At 55.4% G+C, this 23,231-nt stretch overlaps 1 pseudogene; it reads left to right on the top strand.

The window, feature by feature from the left end:
• Positions 1-23,231, top strand: part of LOC142908329 (solute carrier family 25 member 35-like) — a 67,576-nt pseudogene that overhangs the window by 28,363 nt on the left and 15,982 nt on the right.

Raw genomic sequence — 23,231 nt, 5'->3', positions numbered from 1 at the left:
CAGAGACCCACAGACTCACCACACAGGGACCCACAAACTCACCACAAAGAGACCCACAGACTCACCACACAGAGACCCACAGACTCACCACACAGAGACCCACAGACTCACCACACAGAGACCCACAGACTCATCACAAAGAGACCCACAGACTCACCACACAGAGACCCATAGACTCACTCACACAGAGACCCACAGACTCATCACAAAGAGACCCACAGACTCACCACACAGAGACCCACAGACTCATCACACAGAGACCCACAGACTCACCATACAGACCCATAGACTCACCACACAGACCCACAGACTCACTCACACAGAGACCCACAGACTCACCACACAGAGACCCATAGACTCACCACACAGAGACCCACAGACTCACCACACAGAGACCCACAGACTCACCACAGACTCACGACACAGAGACCCACAGACTCACCACACAGAGACTCACAGACTCACCACACAGAGACCCACAGACTCACCACACAGAGACCCACAGACTCACCACACAGAGACCCACAGACTCACCACACAGAGACCCACAGACTCACTACACAGAAACCCACAGACTCACCACAGACTCACCACACAGAGACCCACAGACTCACCACACACAGACCCACACACTCACCACACAGAGACCCACAGACTCACCACACAGAGACCCACAGACTCACCACAGACTCACCACACAGAGACCCACAGACTCACCACACAGAGACCCACAGACTCACCTCACAGAGACCCACAGACTCACCACACAGAGACCCACAGACTCACCACACAGGGACCCACAAACTCACCACAAAGAGACACACAGACTCACCACACAGAGACCCACAGACTCACCACACAGAGACCCACAGACTCACCACACAGAGACCCACAGACTCATCACAAAGAGACCCACAGACTCACCACACAGAGACCCATAGACTCACTCACACAGAGACCCACAGACTCATCACAAAGAGACCCACAGACTCACCACACAGAGACCCACAGACTCATCACAAAGAGACCCACAGACTCATCACAAAGAGACCCACAGACTCACCACACAGAGACCCACAGACTCACCACACAGAGACCCACAGACTCACCATACAGACCCATAGACTCACCACACAGACCCACAGACTCACTCACACAGAGACCCACAGACTCACCACACAGAGACCCATAGACTCACCACACAGAGACCCACAGACTCACCACACAGAGACCCACAGACTCACCACAGACTCACGACACAGAGACCCACAGACTCACCACACAGAGACCCACAGACTCACCACACAGGCACCCACAGACTCACCACACAGAGACCCACAGACTCACCACACAGGCACCCACAGACTCACCACACAGAGACACACAGACTCACCACACAGAGACCCATAGACTCACCACACAGAGACCCACAGACTCACCACACAGAGACCCACAGACTCACCACACAGAGACCCACAGACTCACCACACAGAGACCCACAGACTCACCACACAGAGACCCACAGACTCACCACACAGAGACCCACAGACTCACCACAGACTCACCACACAGAGTCCCACAGACTCACCACACAGAGACCCATAGACTCACCACACAGAGACCCACAGACTCACCACACAGAGACCCACAGACTCACCACACAGAGACCCACAGACTCACCACACAGAGACCCACAGACTCACCACACAGAGACCCACAGACTCACCACACAGAGACCGACAGACTCACCACAGACTCACCACACAGAGACCCACAGACTCACCACACAGAGACCCACAGACTCACCACACAGAGACCCACAGTCTCACCACACAGAGACCCACAGACTCACCACACAGAGACCCACAGACTCACCACACAGAGACCCACAGACTCACCACACAGAGACCCACAGACTCACCACACAGAGACCCACAGACTCACCACACAGAGTCCCACAGACTCACCACACAGAGACCCACAGACTCACCACACAGAGACCCACAGACTCACCACACAGAGACCCACAGACTCACCACAGACTCACCACACAGAGACCCACAGACTCACCACACAGAGACCCATAGACTCACCACACAGAGACTCACAGACTCACCACACAGAGACCCACAGACTCACCACACAGAGACCCACAGACTCACCACACAGAGACCCACAGACTCACCACACAGAGACCCACAGACTCACCACACAGAGACCCACAGTCTCACCACAAAGACCCATAGACTCACCACACAGAGACCCACAGACTCACCACACAGAGACCCACGGACTCACCACACAGAGACCCACAGACTCACCACACAGAGACGCACAGACTCACCACACAGAGACCCACAGACTCACCACACAGAGGCCCACAGACTCACCACACAGAGGCCCACAGACTCACCACACAGAGACCCACAGTCTCACCACAAAGAGACCCACAGACTCACCACACAGAGACCCACAGACTCATCACACAGAGACCCACAGACTCACCACACAGAGACACACAGACTCATCACACAGAGACCCACAGACTCACCACACAGAGACCCACAGACTCACCACACAGAGACCCACAGACTCACCACACAGAGACCCACAGACTCACCACACAGAGACCCACAGACTCACCACACAGAGACCCACAGACTCACCACACAGAGACCCACAGAGACCCACAGACTCACCACACAGAGACTCACAGACTCACCACACAGAGACTCACAGACTCACCACAGAGAGACCCACAGACCCACCACACAGAGACCCACAGACTCACCACACAGAGACTCACAGACTCACCACACAGAGACCCACAGACTCACCACACAGAGACCCACAGACTCACCATACAGACCCATAGACTCACCACACAGACCCACAGACTCACTCACACAGAGTCCCACAGACTCACCACACAGAGACCCATAGACTCACCACACAGAGACCCACAGACTCACCACACAGAGACCCACAGACTCACCACACAGAGACCCACAGACTCACCACACAGAGACCCATAGACTCACCACACAGAGACCCACAGACTCACCACACAGAGACCGACAGACTCACCACAGACTCACCACACAGAGACCCACAGACTCACCACACAGAGACCCACAGACTCACCACACAGAGACCCACAGTCTCACCACACAGAGACCCACAGACTCACCACACAGAGACCCACAGACTCACCACACAGAGACCCACAGACTCACCACACAGAGACCCACAGACTCACCACACAGAGACCCACAGACTCACCACACAGAGTCCCACAGACTCACCACACAGAGACCCACAGACTCACCACACAGAGACCCACAGACTCACCACACAGAGACCCACAGACTCACCACAGACTCACCACACAGAGACCCACAGACTCACCACACAGAGACCCATAGACTCACCACACAGAGACTCACAGACTCACCACACAGAGACCCACAGACTCACCACACAGAGACCCACAGACTCACCACACAGAGACCCACAGACTCACCACACAGAGACCCACAGACTCACCACACAGAGACCCACAGTCTCACCACAAAGACCCATAGACTCACCACACAGAGACCCACAGACTCACCACACAGAGACCCACGGACTCACCACACAGAGACCCACAGACTCACCACACAGAGACGCACAGACTCACCACACAGAGACCCACAGACTCACCACACAGAGGCCCACAGACTCACCACACAGAGGCCCACAGACTCACCACACAGAGACCCACAGTCTCACCACAAAGAGACCCACAGACTCACCACACAGAGACCCACAGACTCATCACACAGAGACCCACAGACTCACCACACAGAGACACACAGACTCATCACACAGAGACCCACAGACTCACCACACAGAGACCCACAGACTCACCACACAGAGACCCACAGACTCACCACACAGAGACCCACAGACTCACCACACAGAGACCCACAGACTCACCACACAGAGACCCACAGACTCACCACACAGAGACCCACAGACTCACCACACAGAGACCCACAGAGACCCACAGACTCACCACACAGAGACTCACAGACTCACCACACAGAGACTCACAGACTCACCACAGAGAGACCCACAGACCCACCACACAGAGACCCACAGACTCACCACACAGAGACTCACAGACTCACCACACAGAGACCCACAGACTCACCACACAGAGACCCACAGACTCACCACACAGAGACCCACAGACTCACCACACAGAAACCCACAGACTCACCACACAGAGACCCACAGACTCACCACACAGAGACCCACAGACTCACCACACAGAGACCCACAGACTCACTACACAGAAACCCACAGACTCACCACAGACTCACCACACAGAGACCCACAGACTCACCACACACAGACCCACAGACTCACCACACAGAGACCCACAGACTCACCACACAGAGACCCACAGACTCACCACAGACTCACCACACAGAGACCCACAGACTCACCACACAGAGACCCACAGACTCACCTCACAGAGATCCACAGACTCACCACACAGAGACCCACAGACTCACCACACAGGGACCCACAAACTCACCACAAAGAGACCCACAGACTCACCACACAGAGACCCACAGACTCACCACACAGAGACCCACAGACTCACCACACAGAGACCCACAGACTCATCACAAAGAGACCCACAGACTCACCACACAGAGACCCATAGACTCACTCACACAGAGACCCACAGACTCATCACAAAGAGACCCACAGACTCACCACACAGAGACCCACAGACTCATCACACAGAGACCCACAGACTCACCATACAGACCCATAGACTCACCACACAGACCCACAGACTCACTCACACAGAAACCCACAGACTCACCACACAGAGACCCATAGACTCACCACACAGAGACCCACAGACTCACCACACAGAGACCCACAGACTCACCACAGACTCACGACACAGAGACCCACAGACTCACCACACAGAGACCCACAGACTCACCACACAGGCACCCACAGACTCACCACACAGAGACCCACAGACTCACCACACAGGCACCCACAGACTCACCACACAGAGACACACAGACTCACCACACAGAGACCCATAGACTCACCACACAGAGACCCACAGACTCACCACACAGAGACCCATAGACTCACCACACAGAGACCCACAGACTCACCACACAGAGACCCACAGACTCACCACACAGAGACCCACAGACTCACCACAGACTCACCACACAGAGACCCCCAGACTCACCACACAGAGACCCATAGACTCACCACACAGAGACCCACAGACTCACCACACAGAGACCCACAGACTCACCACACAGAGACCCACAGACTCACCACACAGAGACCCACAGATTCACCACACAGAGACCCACAGACTCACCACACAGAGACCGACAGACTCACCACAGACTCACCACACAGAGACCCACAGACTCACCACACAGAGACGCACAGACTCACCACACAGAGACCCACAGTCTCACCACACAGAGACCCACAGACTCACCACACAGAGACCCACAGACTCACCACACAGAGACCCACAGACTCACCACACAGAGTCCCACAGACTCACCACACAGAGACCCACAGACTCTCCACACAGAGACCCACAGACTCACCACACAGAGACCCACAGACTCACCACAGACTCACCACACAGAGACCCACAGACTCACCACACAGAGACCCATAGACTCACCACATAGAGACCCACAGACTCACCACACAGAGACCCACAGACTCACCACACAGAGACCCACAGACTCACCACACAGAGACCCACAGACTCACCATACAGAGACCCACAGACTCACCACACAGACCCACAGACTCACCACACAGAGACCCACAGACTCACCACACAGAGACCCACAGACTCACCACACAGAGACCCACAGACTCACCACACAGAGACCCACAGACTCACCACACAGAGACCCACAGAGACCCACAGACTCACCACACAGAGACTCACAGACTCACCACACAGAGACTCACAGACTCACAGACTCACCACAGAGAGACCCACAGACCCACCACACAGAGACCCACAGACTCACCACACAGAGACTCACAGACTCACCACACAGAGACCCACAGACTCACCACACAGAGACCCACAGACTCACCACACAGAGACCCACAGACTCACCACACAGAAACCCACAGACTCACCACACAGAGAACCACAAACTCACCACACAGAGACCCACAGACTCACTACACAGAGACCCACAGACTCACCACACAGAGACCCACAGACTCACTACAGACTCACCACACAGAGACCCACAGACTCACCACACAAAGACCCACAGACCCACCACACAGATACCCACAGACTCACCACACAGAGACTCACAGACTCACCACACAGAGACCCACAGACTCACCACACAGAGACCCACAGACTCACCACACAGAGACCCACAGACTCACCACACAGAGACCCACAGACTCACCACACAGAGACCCACAGACTCACCACACAGAGACTCACAGACTCACCACAGAGAGACCCACAGACCCACCACACAGAGACCCACAGACTCACCACACAGAGACTCACAGACTCTCCACACAGAGACCCACAGACTCACCACACAGAGACCCACAGACTCACCACACAGAGACCCACAGACTCACCACACAGAAACCCACAGACTCACCACACAGAGACCCACAGACTCACCACACAGAGACCCACAGACTCACCACACAGAGACCCACAGACTCACCACACAGAGACCCACAGACTCACCACACAGAGACCCACAGACTCACTACACAGAAACCCACAGACTCACCACAGACTCACCACACAGAGACCCACAGACTCACCACACACAGACCCACAGACTCACCACACAGAGACCCACAGACTCACCACAGACTCACCACACAGAGACTTACAGACTCACCACACAGAGACCCACAGACTCACCTCACAGAGACCCACAGACTCACCACACAGAGACCCACAGACTCACCACACAGGCACCCACAAACTCACCACAAAGAGACCCACAGACTCACCACACAGAGACCCACAGACTCACCACACAGAGACCCACAGACTCACCACACAGAGACCCACAGACTCATCACAAAGAGACCCACAGACTCACCACACAGAGACCCATAGACTCACTCACACAGAGACCCACAGACTCATCACAAAGAGACCCACAGACTCACCACACATAGACCCACAGACTCATCACAAAGAGACCCACAGACTCATCACAAAGAGACCCACAGACTCACCACACAGAGACCCACAGACTCACCACACAGAGACCCACAGACTCACCATACAGACCCATAGACTCACCACACAGACCCACAGACTCACTCACACAGAGACCCACAGACTCACCACACAGAGACCCATAGACTCACCACACAGAGACCCACAGACTCACCACACAGAGACCCACAGACTCACCACAGACTCACGACACAGAGACCCACAGACTCACCACACAGAGACCCACAGACTCACCACACAGGCACCCACAGACTCACCACACAGAGACCCACAGACTCACCACACAGGCACCCACAGACTCACCACACAGAGACACACAGACTCACCACACAGAGACCCATAGACTCACCACACAGAGACCCACAGACTCACCACACAGAGACCCACAGACTCACCACACAGAGACCCACAGACTCACCACACAGAGACCCACAGACTCACCACACAGAGACCCACAGACTCACCACAGACTCACCACACAGAGACCCACAGACTCACCACACAGAGACCCATAGACTCACCACACAGAGACCCACAGACTCACCACACAGAGACCCACAGACTCACCACACAGAGACCCACAGACTCACCACACAGAGACCCACAGACTCACCACACAGAGACCCACAGACTCACCACACAGATACCGACAGACTCACCACAGACTCACCACACAGAGACCCACAGACTCACCACACAGAGACCCACAGACTCACCACACAGAGACCCACAGTCTCACCACACAGAGACCCACAGACTCACCACACAGAGACCCACAGACTCACCACACAGAGACCCACAGACTCACCACACAGAGACCCACAGACTCACCACACAGAGACCCACAGACTCACCACACAGAGTCCCACAGACTCACCACACAGAGACCCACAGACTCACCACACAGAGACCCACAGACTCACCACAGACTCACCACACAGAGACCCACAGACTCACCACACAGAGACCCATAGACTCACCACACAGAGACCCACAGACTCACCACACAGAGACCCACAGACTCACCACACAGAGACCCACAGACTCACCACACAGAGACCCACAGACTCACCACACAGAGACCCACAGACTCACCACACAGAGACCCACAGACTCACCACACAGAGACCCACAGACTCACCACACAGAGACCCACAGAGACCCACAGACTCACCACACAGAGACTCACAGACTCACCACACAGAGACTCACAGACTCACCACAGAGAGACCCACAGACCCACCACACAGAGACCCACAGACTCACCACACAGAGACTCACAGACTCACCACACAGAGACCCACAGACTCACCACACAGAGACCCACAGACTCACCACACAGAGACCCACAGACTCACCACACAGAAACCCACAGACTCACCACACAGAGAACCACAAACTCACCACACAGAGACCCACAGACTCACTACACAGAGACCCACAGACTCACCACACAGAGACCCACAGACTCACTACAGACTCACCACACAGAGACCCACAGACTCACCACACAAAGACCCACAGACCCACCACACAGAGACCCACAGACTCACCACACAGAGACTCACAGACTCACCACACAGAGACCCACAGACTCACCACACAGATACCGACAGACTCAACACAGACTCACCACACAGAGACCCACAGACTCACCACACAGAGACCCACAGACTCACCACACAGAGACCCACAGACTCACCACACAGAGACCCATAGACTCACTCACACAGAGACCCACAGACTCATCACAAAGAGACCCAAAGACTCACCACACAGAGACCCACAGACTCATCACAAAGAGACCCACAGACTCACCACACAGAGACCCACAGACTCACCACACAGAGACCCACAGACTCACCATACAGACCCATAGACTCACCACACAGACCCACAGACTCACTCATACAGAGACCCACAGACTCACCACACAGAGACCCATAGACTCACCACACAGAGACCCACAGACTCACCACACAGAGACCCACAGACTCACCACAGACTCACGACACAGAGACCCACAGACTCACCACACAGAGACCCACAGACTCACCACACAGGCACCCACAGACTCACCACACAGAGACCCACAGACTCACCACACAGGCACCCACAGACTCACCACACAGAGACACACAGACTCACCACACAGAGACCCATAGACTCACCACACAGAGACCCACAGACTCACCACACAGAGACCCACAGACTCACCACACAGAGACCCACAGACTCACCACACAGAGACCCACAGACTCACCACACAGAGACCCACAGACTCACCACAGACTCACCACACAGAGACCCACAGACTCACCACACAGAGACCCATAGACTCACCACACAGAGACCCACAGACTCACCACACAGAGACCCACAGGCTCACCACACAGAGACCCACAGACTCACCACACAGAGACCCACAGACTCACCACACAGAGACCCACAGACTCACCACACAGAGACCGACAGACTCACCACAGACTCACCACACAGAGACCCACAGACTCACCACACAGAGACGCACAGACTCACCACACAGAGACCCACAGTCTCACCACACAGAGACCCACAGACTCACCACACAGAGACCCACAGACTCACCACACAGAGACCCACAGACTCACCACACAGAGACCCACAGACTCACCACACAGAGACCCACAGACTCACCACACAGAGTCCCACAGACTCACCACACAGAGACCCACAGACTCTCCACACAGAGACCCACAGACTCACCACACAGAGACCCACAGACTCACCACAGACTCACCACACAGAGACCCACAGACTCACCACACAGAGACCCATAGACTCACCACATAGAGACCCACAGACTCACCACACAGAGACCCACAGACTCACCACACAGAGACCCACAGACTCACCACACAGAGACCCACAGACTCACCACACAGAGACCCACAGACTCACCACACAGACCCACAGACTCACCACACAGAGACCCACAGACTCACCACACAGAGACCCACAGACTCACCACACAGAGACCCACAGACTCACCACACAGAGACCCACAGACTCACCACACAGAGACCCACAGAGACCCACAGACTCACCACACAGAGACTCACAGACTCACCACACAGAGACTCACAGACTCACCACAGAGAGACCCACAGACCCACCACACAGAGACCCACAGACTCACCACACAGAGACCCACAGACTCACCACACAGAGACTCACAGACTCACCACACAGAGACCCACAGACTCACCACACAGAGACCCACAGACTCACCACACAGAGACCCACAGACTCACCACACAGAAACCCACAGACTCACCACACAGAGAACCACAAACTCACCACACAGAGACCCACAGACTCACTACACAGAGACCCACAGACTCACCACACAGAGACCCACAGACTCACTACAGACTCACCACACAGAGACCCACAGACTCACCACACAAAGACCCACAGACCCACCACACAGAGACCCACAGACTCACCACACAGAGACTCACAGACTCACCACACAGAGACCCACAGACTCACCACACAGAGACCCACAGACTCACCACACAGAGACCCACAGACTCACCACACAGAGACCCACAGACTCACCACACAGAGACCCACAGACTCACCACACAGAGACTCACAGACTCACCACAGAGAGACCCACAGACCCACCACACAGAGACCCACAGACTCACCACACAGAGACTCACAGACTCACCACACAGAGACCCACAGACTCACCACACAGAGACCCACAGACTCACCACACAGAGACCCACAGACTCACCACACAGAAACCCACTGACTCACCACACAGAGACCCACAGACTCACCACACAGAGACCCACAGACTCACCACACAGAGACCCACAGACTCACCACACAGAGACCCACAGACTCACCACACAGAGACCCACAGACTCACTACACAGAAACCCACAGACTCACCACAGACTCACCACACAGAGACCCACAGACTCACCACACAGAGACCCACAGACTCACCACACAGAGACCCACAGACTCACCACAGACTCACCACACAGAGACCCACAGACTCACCACACAGAGACCCACAGACTCACCTCACAGAGACCCACAGACTCACCACACAGAGACCCACAGACTCACCACACAGGCACCCACAAACTCACCACAAAGAGACCCACAGACTCACCACACAGAGACCCACAGACTCACCACACAGAGACCCACAGACTCACCACACAGAGACCCACAGACTCATCACAACGAGACCCACAGACTCACCACACAGAGACCCATAGACTCACTCACACAGAGACCCACAGACTCATCACAAAGAGACCCACAGACTCACCACACAGAGACCCACAGACTCATCACAAAGAGACCCACAGACTCATCACAAAGAGACCCACAGACTCACCACACAGAGACCCACAGACTCACCACACAGAGACCCACAGACTCACCATACAGACCCATAGACTCACCACACAGACCCACAGACTCACTCACACAGAGACCCACAGACTCACCACACAGAGACCCATAGACTCACCACACAGAGACCCACAGACTCACCACACAGAGACCCACAGACTCACCACAGACTCACGACACAGAGACCCACAGACTCACCACACAGAGACCCACAGACTCACCACACAGGCACCCACAGACTCACCACACAGAGACCCACAGACTCACCACACAGGCACCCACAGACTCACCACACAGAGACACACAGACTCACCACACAGAGACCCATAGACTCACCACACAGAGACCCACAGACTCACCACACAGAGACCCACAGACTCACCACACAGAGACCCACAGACTCACCACACAGAGACCCACAGACTCACCACACAGAGACCCACAGACTCACCACAGACTCACCACACAGAGACCCACAGACTCACCACACAGAGACCCATAGACTCACCACACAGAGACCCACAGACTCACCACACAGAGACCCACAGACTCACCACACAGAGACCCACAGACTCACCACACAGAGACCCACAGACTCACCACACAGAGACCCACAGACTCACCACACAGATACCGACAGACTCACCACAGACTCACCACACAGAGACCCACAGACTCACCACACAGATACCCACAGACTCACCACACAGAGACCCACAGTCTCACCACACAGAGACCCACAGACTCACCACACAGAGACCCACAGACTCACCACACAGAGACCCACAGACTCACCACACAGAGACCCACAGACTCACCACACAGAGACCCACAGACTCACCACACAGAGTCCCACAGACTCACCACACAGAGACCCACAGACTCACCACACAGAGACCCACAGACTCACCACAGACTCACCACACAGAGACCCACAGACTCACCACACAGAGACCCATAGACTCACCACACAGAGACCCACAGACTCACCACACAGAGACCCACAGACTCACCACACAGAGACCCACAGACTCACCACACAGAGACCCACAGACTCACCACACAGAGACCCACAGACTCACCACACAGAGACCCACAGACTCACCACACAGAGACCCACAGACTCACCACACAGAGACCCACAGAGACCCACAGACTCACCACACAGAGACTCACAGACTCACCACACAGAGACCCACAGACTCACCACACAGAGACCCACAGACTCACCACACAGAGACCCACAGACTCACCATACAGACCCATAGACTCACCACACAGACCCACAGACTCACTCATACAGAGACCCACAGACTCACCACACAGAGACCCATAGACTCACCACACAGAGACCCACAGACTCACCACACAGAGACCCACAGACTCACCACAGACTCACGACACAGAGACCCACAGACTCACCACACAGAGACCCACAGACTCACCACACAGGCACCCACAGACTCACCACACAGAGACCCACAGACTCACCACACAGGCACCCACAGACTCACCACACAGAGACACACAGACTCACCACACAGAGACCCATAGACTCACCACACAGAGACCCACAGACTCACCACACAGAGACCCACAGACTCACCACACAGAGACCCACAGACTCACCACACAGAGACCCACAGACTCACCACACAGAGACCCACAGACTCACCACAGACTCACCACACAGAGACCCACAGACTCACCACACAGAGACCCATAGACTCACCACACAGAGACCCACAGACTCACCACACAGAGACCCACAGGCTCACCACACAGAGACCCACAGACTCACCACACAGAGACCCACAGACTCACCACACAGAGACCCACAGACTCACCACACAGAGACCGACAGACTCACCACAGACTCACCACACAGAGACCCACAGACTCACCACACAGAGACGCACAGACTCACCACACAGAGACCCACAGTCTCACCACACAGAGACCCACAGACTCACCACACAGAGACCCACAGACTCACCACACAGAGACCCACAGACTCACCACACAGAGACCCACAGACTCACCACACAGAGACCCACAGACTCACCACACAGAGTCCCACAGACTCACCACACAGAGACCCACAGACTCTCCACACAGAGACCCACAGACTCACCACACAGAGACCCACAGACTCACCACAGACTCACCACACAGAGACCCACAGACTCACCACACAGAGACCCATAGACTCACCACATAGAGACCCACAGACTCACCACACAGAGACCCACAGACTCACCACACAGAGACCCACAGACTCACCACACAGAGACCCACAGACTCACCACACAGAGACCCACAGACTCACCACACAGACCCACAGACTCACCACACAGAGACCCACAGACTCACCACACAGAGACCCACAGACTCACCACACAGAGACCCACAGACTCACCACACAGAGACCCACAGACTCACCACACAGAGACCCACAGAGACCCACAGACTCACCACACAGAGACTCACAGACTCACCACACAGAGACTCACAGACTCACCACAGAGAGACCCACAGACCCACCACACAGAGACCCACAGACTCACCACACAGAGACCCACAGACTCACCACACAGAGACTCACAGACTCACCACACAGAGACCCACAGACTCACCACACAGAGACCCACAGACTCACCACACAGAGACCCACAGACTCACCACACAGAAACCCACAGACTCACCACACAGAGAACCACAAACTCACCACACAGAGACCCACAGACTCACTACACAGAGACCCACAGACTCACCACACAGAGACCCACAGACTCACTACAGACTCACCACACAGAGACCCACAGACTCACCACACAGAGACCCACAGACTCACCACACAGAGACCCACAGACTCACCACACAGAGACCCACAGACTCACCACACAGAGTCCCACAGACTCACCACACAGAGACCCACAGACTCTCCACACAGAGACCCACAGACTCACCACACAGAGACCCACAGACTCACCACAGACTCACCACACAGAGACCCACAGACTCACCACACAGAGACCCATAGACTCACCACATAGAGACCCACAGACTCACCACACAGAGACCCACAGACTCACCACACAGAGACCCACAGACTCACCACACAGAGACCCACAGACTCACCACACAGAGACCCACAGACTCACCACACAGACCCACAGACTCACCACACAGAGACCCACAGACTCACCACACAGAGACCCACAGACTCACCACACAGAGACCCACAGACTCACCACACAGAGACCCACAGACTCACCACACAGAGACCCACAGAGACCCACAGACTCACCACACAGAGACTCACAGACTCACCACACAGAGACTCACAGACTCACCACAGAGAGACCCACAGACCCACCACACAGAGACCCACAGACTCACCACACAGAGACCCACAGACTCACCACACAGAGACTCACAGACTCACCACACAGAGACCCACAGACTCACCACACAGAGACCCACAGACTCACCACACAGAGACCCACAGACTCACCACACAGAAACCCACAGACTCACCACACAGAGAACCACAAACTCACCACACAGAGACCCACAGACTCACTACACAGAGACCCACAGACTCACCACACAGAGACCCACAGACTCACTACAGACTCACCACACAGAGACCCACAGACTCACCACACAAAGACCCACAGACCCACCACACAGAGACCCACAGACTCACCACACAGAGACTCACAGACTCACCACACAGAGACCCACAGACTCACCACACAGAGACCCACAGACTCACCACACAGAGACCCACAGACTCACCACACAGAGACCCACAGACTCACCACACAGAGACCCACAGACTCACCACACAGAGACTCACAGACTCACCACAGAGAGACCCACAGACCCACCACACAGAGACCCACAGACTCACCACACAGAGACTCACAGACTCACCACACAGAGACCCACAGACTCACCACACAGAGACCCACAGACTCACCACACAGAGACCCACAGACTCACCACACAGAAACCCACTGACTCACCACACAGAGACCCACAGACTCACCACACAGAGACCCACAGACTCACCACACAGAGACCCACAGACTCACCACACAGAGACCCACAGACTCACCACACAGAGACCCACAGACTCACTACACAGAAACCCACAGACTCACCACAGACTCACCACACAGAGACCCACAGACTCACCACACAGAGACCCACAGACTCACCACACAGAGACCCACAGACTCACCACAGACTCACCACACAGAGACCCACAGACTCACCACACAGAGACCCACAGACTCACCTCACAGAGACCCACAGACTCACCACACAGAGACCCACAGACTCACCACACAGGCACCCACAAACTCACCACAAAGAGACCCACAGACTCACCACACAGAGACCCACAGACTCACCACACAGAGACCCACAGACTCACCACACAGAGACCCACAGACTCATCACAACGAGACCCACAGACTCACCACACAGAGACCCATAGACTCACTCACACAGAGACCCACAGACTCATCACAAAGAGACCCACAGACTCACCACACAGAGACCCACAGACTCATCACAAAGAGACCCACAGACTCATCACAAAGAGACCCACAGACTCACCACACAGAGACCCACAGACTCACCACACAGAGACCCACAGACTCACCATACAGACCCATAGACTCACCACACAGACCCACAGACTCACTCACACAGAGACCCACAGACTCACCACACAGAGACCCATAGACTCACCACACAGAGACCCACAGACTCACCACACAGAGACCCACAGACTCACCACAGACTCACGACACAGAGACCCACAGACTCACCACACAGAGACCCACAGACTCACCACACAGGCACCCACAGACTCACCACACAGAGACCCACAGACTCACCACACAGGCACCCACAGACTCACCACACAGAGACACACAGACTCACCACACAGAGACCCATAGACTCACCACACAGAGACCCACAGACTCACCACACAGAGACCCACAGACTCACCACACAGAGACCCACAGACTCACCACACAGAGACCCACAGACTCACCACACAGAGACCCACAGACTCACCACAGACTCACCACACAGAGACCCACAGACTCACCACACAGAGACCCATAGACTCACCACACAGAGACCCACAGACTCACCACACAGAGACCCACAGACTCACCACACAGAGACCCACAGACTCACCACACAGAGACCCACAGACTCACCACACAGAGACCCACAGACTCACCACACAGATACCGACAGACTCACCACAGACTCACCACACAGAGACCCACAGACTCACCACACAGATACCCACAGACTCACCACACAGAGACCCACAGTCTCACCACACAGAGACCCACAGACTCACCACACAGAGACCCACAGACTCACCACACAGAGACCCACAGACTCACCACACAGAGACCCACAGACTCACCACACAGAGACCCACAGACTCACCACACAGAGTCCCACAGACTCACCACACAGAGACCCACAGACTCACCACACAGAGACCCACAGACTCACCACAGACTCACCACACAGAGACCCACAGACTCACCACACAGAGACCCATAGACTCACCACACAGAGACCCACAGACTCACCACACAGAGACCCACAGACTCACCACACAGAGACCCACAGACTCACCACACAGAGACCCACAGACTCACCACACAGAGACCCACAGACTCACCACACAGAGACCCACAGACTCACCACACAGAGACCCACAGACTCACCACACAGAGACCCACAGAGACCCACAGACTCACCACACAGAGACTCACAGACTCACCACACAGAGACCCACAGACTCACCACACAGAGACCCACAGACTCACCACACAGAGACCCACAGACTCACCACACAGAGACCCACAGACTCACCACACAGAGACCCACAGACTCACCACACAGAGACCCACAGACTCACCACACAGAGACCCACAGACTCACCACACAGAGACCCACAGACTCACCACACAGAGACCCACAGACTCACCACAGACTCACCACACAGAGACCCACAGACTCACCACACAGAGACCCATAGACTCACCACACAGAGACCCACAGACTCACCACACAGAGACCCACAGACTCACCACACAGAGACCCACAGACTCACCACACGGAGACCCACAGACTCACCACACAGAGACCCACAGACTCACCACACAGATACCGACAGACTCACCACAGACTCACCACACAGAGACCCACAGACTCACCACACAGAGACCCACAGACTCACCACACAGAGACCCACAGTCTCACCACACAGAGACCCACAGACTCACCACACAGAGACCCACAGACTCACCACACAGAGACCCACAGACTCACCACACAGAGACCCACAGACTCACCACACAGAGACCCACAGACTCACCACACAGAGTCCCACAGACTCACCACACAGAGACCCACAGACTCACCACACAGAGACCCACAGACTCACCACAGACTCACCACACAGAGACCCACAGACTCACCACACAGAGACCCATAGACTCACCACACAGAGACCCACAGACTCACCACACAGAGACCCATAGACTCACTCACACAGAGACCCACAGACTCATCACAAAGAGACCCACAGACTCACCACACAGAGACCCACAGACTCATCACAAAGAGACCCACAGACTCATCACAAAGAGACCCACAGACTCACCACACAGAGACCCACAGACTCACCACACAGAGACCCACAGACTCACCACACAGAGACCCACAGACTCACCACACAGAGACTCACAGACTCACCACAGAGAGACCCACAGACCCACCACACAGAGACCCACAGACTCACCACACAGAGACTCACAGACTCACCACACAGAGACCCACAGACTCACCACACAGAGACCCACAGACTCACCACACAGAGACCCACAGACTCACCACACAGAAACCCACTGACTCACCACACAGAGACCCACAGACTCACCACACAGAGACCCACAGACTCACCACACAGAGACCCACAGACTCACCACACAGAGACCCACAGACTCACCACACAGAGACCCACAGACTCACTACACAGAAACCCACAGACTCACCACAGACTCACCACACAGAGACCCACAGACTCACCACACAGAGACCCACAGACTCACCACACAGAGACCCACAGACTCACCACAGACTCACCACACAGAGACCCACAGACTCACCACACAGAGACCCACAGACTCACCTCACAGAGACCCACAGACTCACCACACAGAGACCCACAGACTCACCACACAGGCACCCACAAACTCACCACAAAGAGACCCACAGACTCACCACACAGAGACCCACAGACTCACCACACAGAGACCCACAGACTCACCACACAGAGACCCACAGACTCATCACAACGAGACCCACAGACTCACCACACAGAGACCCATAGACTCACTCACACAGAGACCCACAGACTCATCACAAAGAGACCCACAGACTCACCACACAGAGACCCACAGACTCATCACAAAGAGACCCACAGACTCATCACAAAGAGACCCACAGACTCACCACACAGAGACCCACAGACTCACCACACAGAGACCCACAGACTCACCATACAGACCCATAGACTCACCACACAGACCCACAGACTCACTCACACAGAGACCCACAGACTCACCACACAGAGACCCATAGACTCACCACACAGAGACCCACAGACTCACCACACAGAGACCCACAGACTCACCACAGACTCACGACACAGAGACCCACAGACTCACCACACAGAGACCCACAGACTCACCACACAGGCACCCACAGACTCACCACACAGAGACCCACAGACTCACCACACAGGCACCCACAGACTCACCACACAGAGACACACAGACTCACCACACAGAGACCCATAGACTCACCACACAGAGACCCACAGACTCACCACACAGAGACCCACAGACTCACCACACAGAGACCCACAGACTCACCACACAGAGACCCACAGACTCACCACACAGAGACCCACAGACTCACCACAGACTCACCACACAGAGACCCACAGACTCACCACACAGAGACCCATAGACTCACCACACAGAGACCCACAGACTCACCACACAGAGACCCACAGACTCACCACACAGAGACCCACAGACTCACCACACAGAGACCCACAGACTCACCACACAGAGACCCACAGACTCACCACACAGATACCGACAGACTCACCACAGACTCACCACACAGAGACCCACAGACTCACCACACAGATACCCACAGACTCACCACACAGAGACCCACAGTCTCACCACACAGAGACCCACAGACTCACCACACAGAGACCCACAGACTCACCACACAGAGACCCACAGACTCACCACACAGAGACCCACAGACTCACCACACAGAGACCCACAGACTCACCACACAGAGTCCCACAGACTCACCACACAGAGACCCACAGACTCACCACACAGAGACCCACAGACTCACCACAGACTCACCACACAGAGACCCACAGACTCACCACACAGAGACCCATAGACTCACCACACAGAGACCCACAGACTCACCACACAGAGACCCACAGACTCACCACACAGAGACCCACAGACTCACCACACAGAGACCCACAGACTCACCACACAGAGACCCACAGACTCACCACACAGAGACCCACAGACTCACCACACAGAGACCCACAGACTCACCACACAGAGACCCACAGAGACCCACAGACTCACCACACAGAGACTCACAGACTCACCACACAGAGACCCACAGACTCACCACACAGAGACCCACAGACTCACCACACAGAGACCCACAGACTCACCACACAGAGACCCACAGACTCACCACACAGAGACCCACAGACTCACCACACAGAGACCCACAGACTCACCACACAGAGACCCACAGACTCACCACACAGAGACCCACAGACTCACCACACAGAGACCCACAGACTCACCACAGACTCACCACACAGAGACCCACAGACTCACCACACAGAGACCCATAGACTCACCACACAGAGACCCACAGACTCACCACACAGAGACCCACAGACTCACCACACAGAGACCCACAGACTCACCACACGGAGACCCACAGACTCACCACACAGAGACCCACAGACTCACCACACAGATACCGACAGACTCACCACAGACTCACCACACAGAGACCCACAGACTCACCACACAGAGACCCACAGACTCACCACACAGAGACCCACAGTCTCACCACACAGAGACCCACAGACTCACCACACAGAGACCCACAGACTCACCACACAGAGACCCACAGACTCACCACACAGAGACCCACAGACTCACCACACAGAGACCCACAGACTCACCACACAGAGTCCCACAGACTCACCACACAGAGACCCACAGACTCACCACACAGAGACCCACAGACTCACCACAGACTCACCACACAGAGACCCACAGACTCACCACACAGAGACCCATAGACTCACCACACAGAGACCCACAGACTCACCACACAGAGACCCATAGACTCACTCACACAGAGACCCACAGACTCATCACAAAGAGACCCACAGACTCACCACACAGAGACCCACAGACTCATCACAAAGAGACCCACAGACTCATCACAAAGAGACCCACAGACTCACCACACAGAGACCCACAGACTCACCACACAGAGACCCACAGACTCACCATACAGACCCATAGACTCACCACACAGACCCACAGACTCACTCACACAGAGACCCACAGACTCACCACACAGAGACCCATAGACTCACCACACAGAGACCCACAGACTCACCACACAGAGACCCACAGACTCACCACAGACTCACGACACAGAGACCCACAGACTCACCACACAGAGACCCACAGACTCACCACACAGGCACCCACAGACTCACCACACAGAGACCCACAGACTCACCACACAGGCACCCACAGACTCACCACACAGAGACACACAGACTCACCACACAGAGACCCATAGACTCACCACACAGAGACCCACAGACTCACCACACAGAGACCCACAGACTCACCACACAGAGACCCACAGACTCACCACACAGAGACCCACAGACTCACCACACAGAGACCCACAGACTCACCACAGACTCACCACACAGAGACCCACAGACTCACCACACAGAGACCCATAGACTCACCACACAGAGACCCACAGACTCACCACACAGAGACCCACAGACTCACCACACAGAGACCCACAGACTCACCACACAGAGACCCACAGACTCACCACACAGAGACCCACAGACTCACCACACAGATACCGACAGACTCACCACAGACTCACCACACAGAGACCCACAGACTCACCACACAGATACCCACAGACTCACCACACAGAGACCCACAGTCTCACCACACAGAGACCCACAGACTCACCACACAGAGACCCACAGACTCACCACACAGAGACCCACAGACTCACCACACAGAGACCCACAGACTCACCACACAGAGACCCACAGACTCACCACACAGAGTCCCACAGACTCACCACACAGAGACCCACAGACTCACCACACAGAGACCCACAGACTCACCACAGACTCACCACACAGAGACCCACAGACTCACCACACAGAGACCCATAGACTCACCACACAGAGACCCACAGACTCACCACACAGAGACCCACAGACTCACCACACAGAGACCCACAGACTCACCACACAGAGACCCACAGACTCACCACACAGAGACCCACAGACTCACCACACAGAGACCCACAGACTCACCACACAGAGACCCACAGACTCACCACACAGAGACCCACAGAGACCCACAGACTCACCACACAGAGACTCACAGACTCACCACACAGAGACCCACAGACTCACCACACAGAGACCCACAGACTCACCACACAGAGACCCACAGACTCACCACACAGAGACCCACAGACTCACCACACAGAGACCCACAGACTCACCACACAGAGACCCACAGACTCACCACACAGAGACCCACAGACTCACCACACAGAGACCCACAGACTCACCACACAGAGACCCACAGACTCACCACAGACTCACCACACAGAGACCCACAGACTCACCACACAGAGACCCATAGACTCACCACACAGAGACCCACAGACTCACCACACAGAGACCCACAGACTCACCACACAGAGACCCACAGACTCACCACACGGAGACCCACAGACTCACCACACAGAGACCCACAGACTCACCACACAGATACCGACAGACTCACCACAGACTCACCACACAGAGACCCACAGACTCACCACACAGAGACCCACAGACTCACCACACAGAGACCCACAGTCTCACCACACAGAGTCCCACAGACTCACCACACAGAGACCCACAGACTCACCACACAGAGACCCACAGACTCACCACACAGAGACCCACAGACTCACCACACAGAGACCCACAGACTCACCACACAGAGTCCCACAGACTCACCACACAGAGACCCACAGACTCACC

The sequence above is a fragment of the Petromyzon marinus genome, assembly GCF_048934315.1.
Source record: "Petromyzon marinus isolate PM22_M1 ecotype Great Lakes invasive population chromosome 80 unlocalized genomic scaffold, UKy_Petmar_22M1.pri1.0 chr80_unloc.1, whole genome shotgun sequence".
Lineage (NCBI taxonomy): Eukaryota > Metazoa > Chordata > Hyperoartia > Petromyzontiformes > Petromyzontidae > Petromyzon > Petromyzon marinus.
The sequence above is the reverse complement of the archived record's forward strand: the minus strand, read 5'-3'. Positions and strand labels throughout refer to the sequence as shown.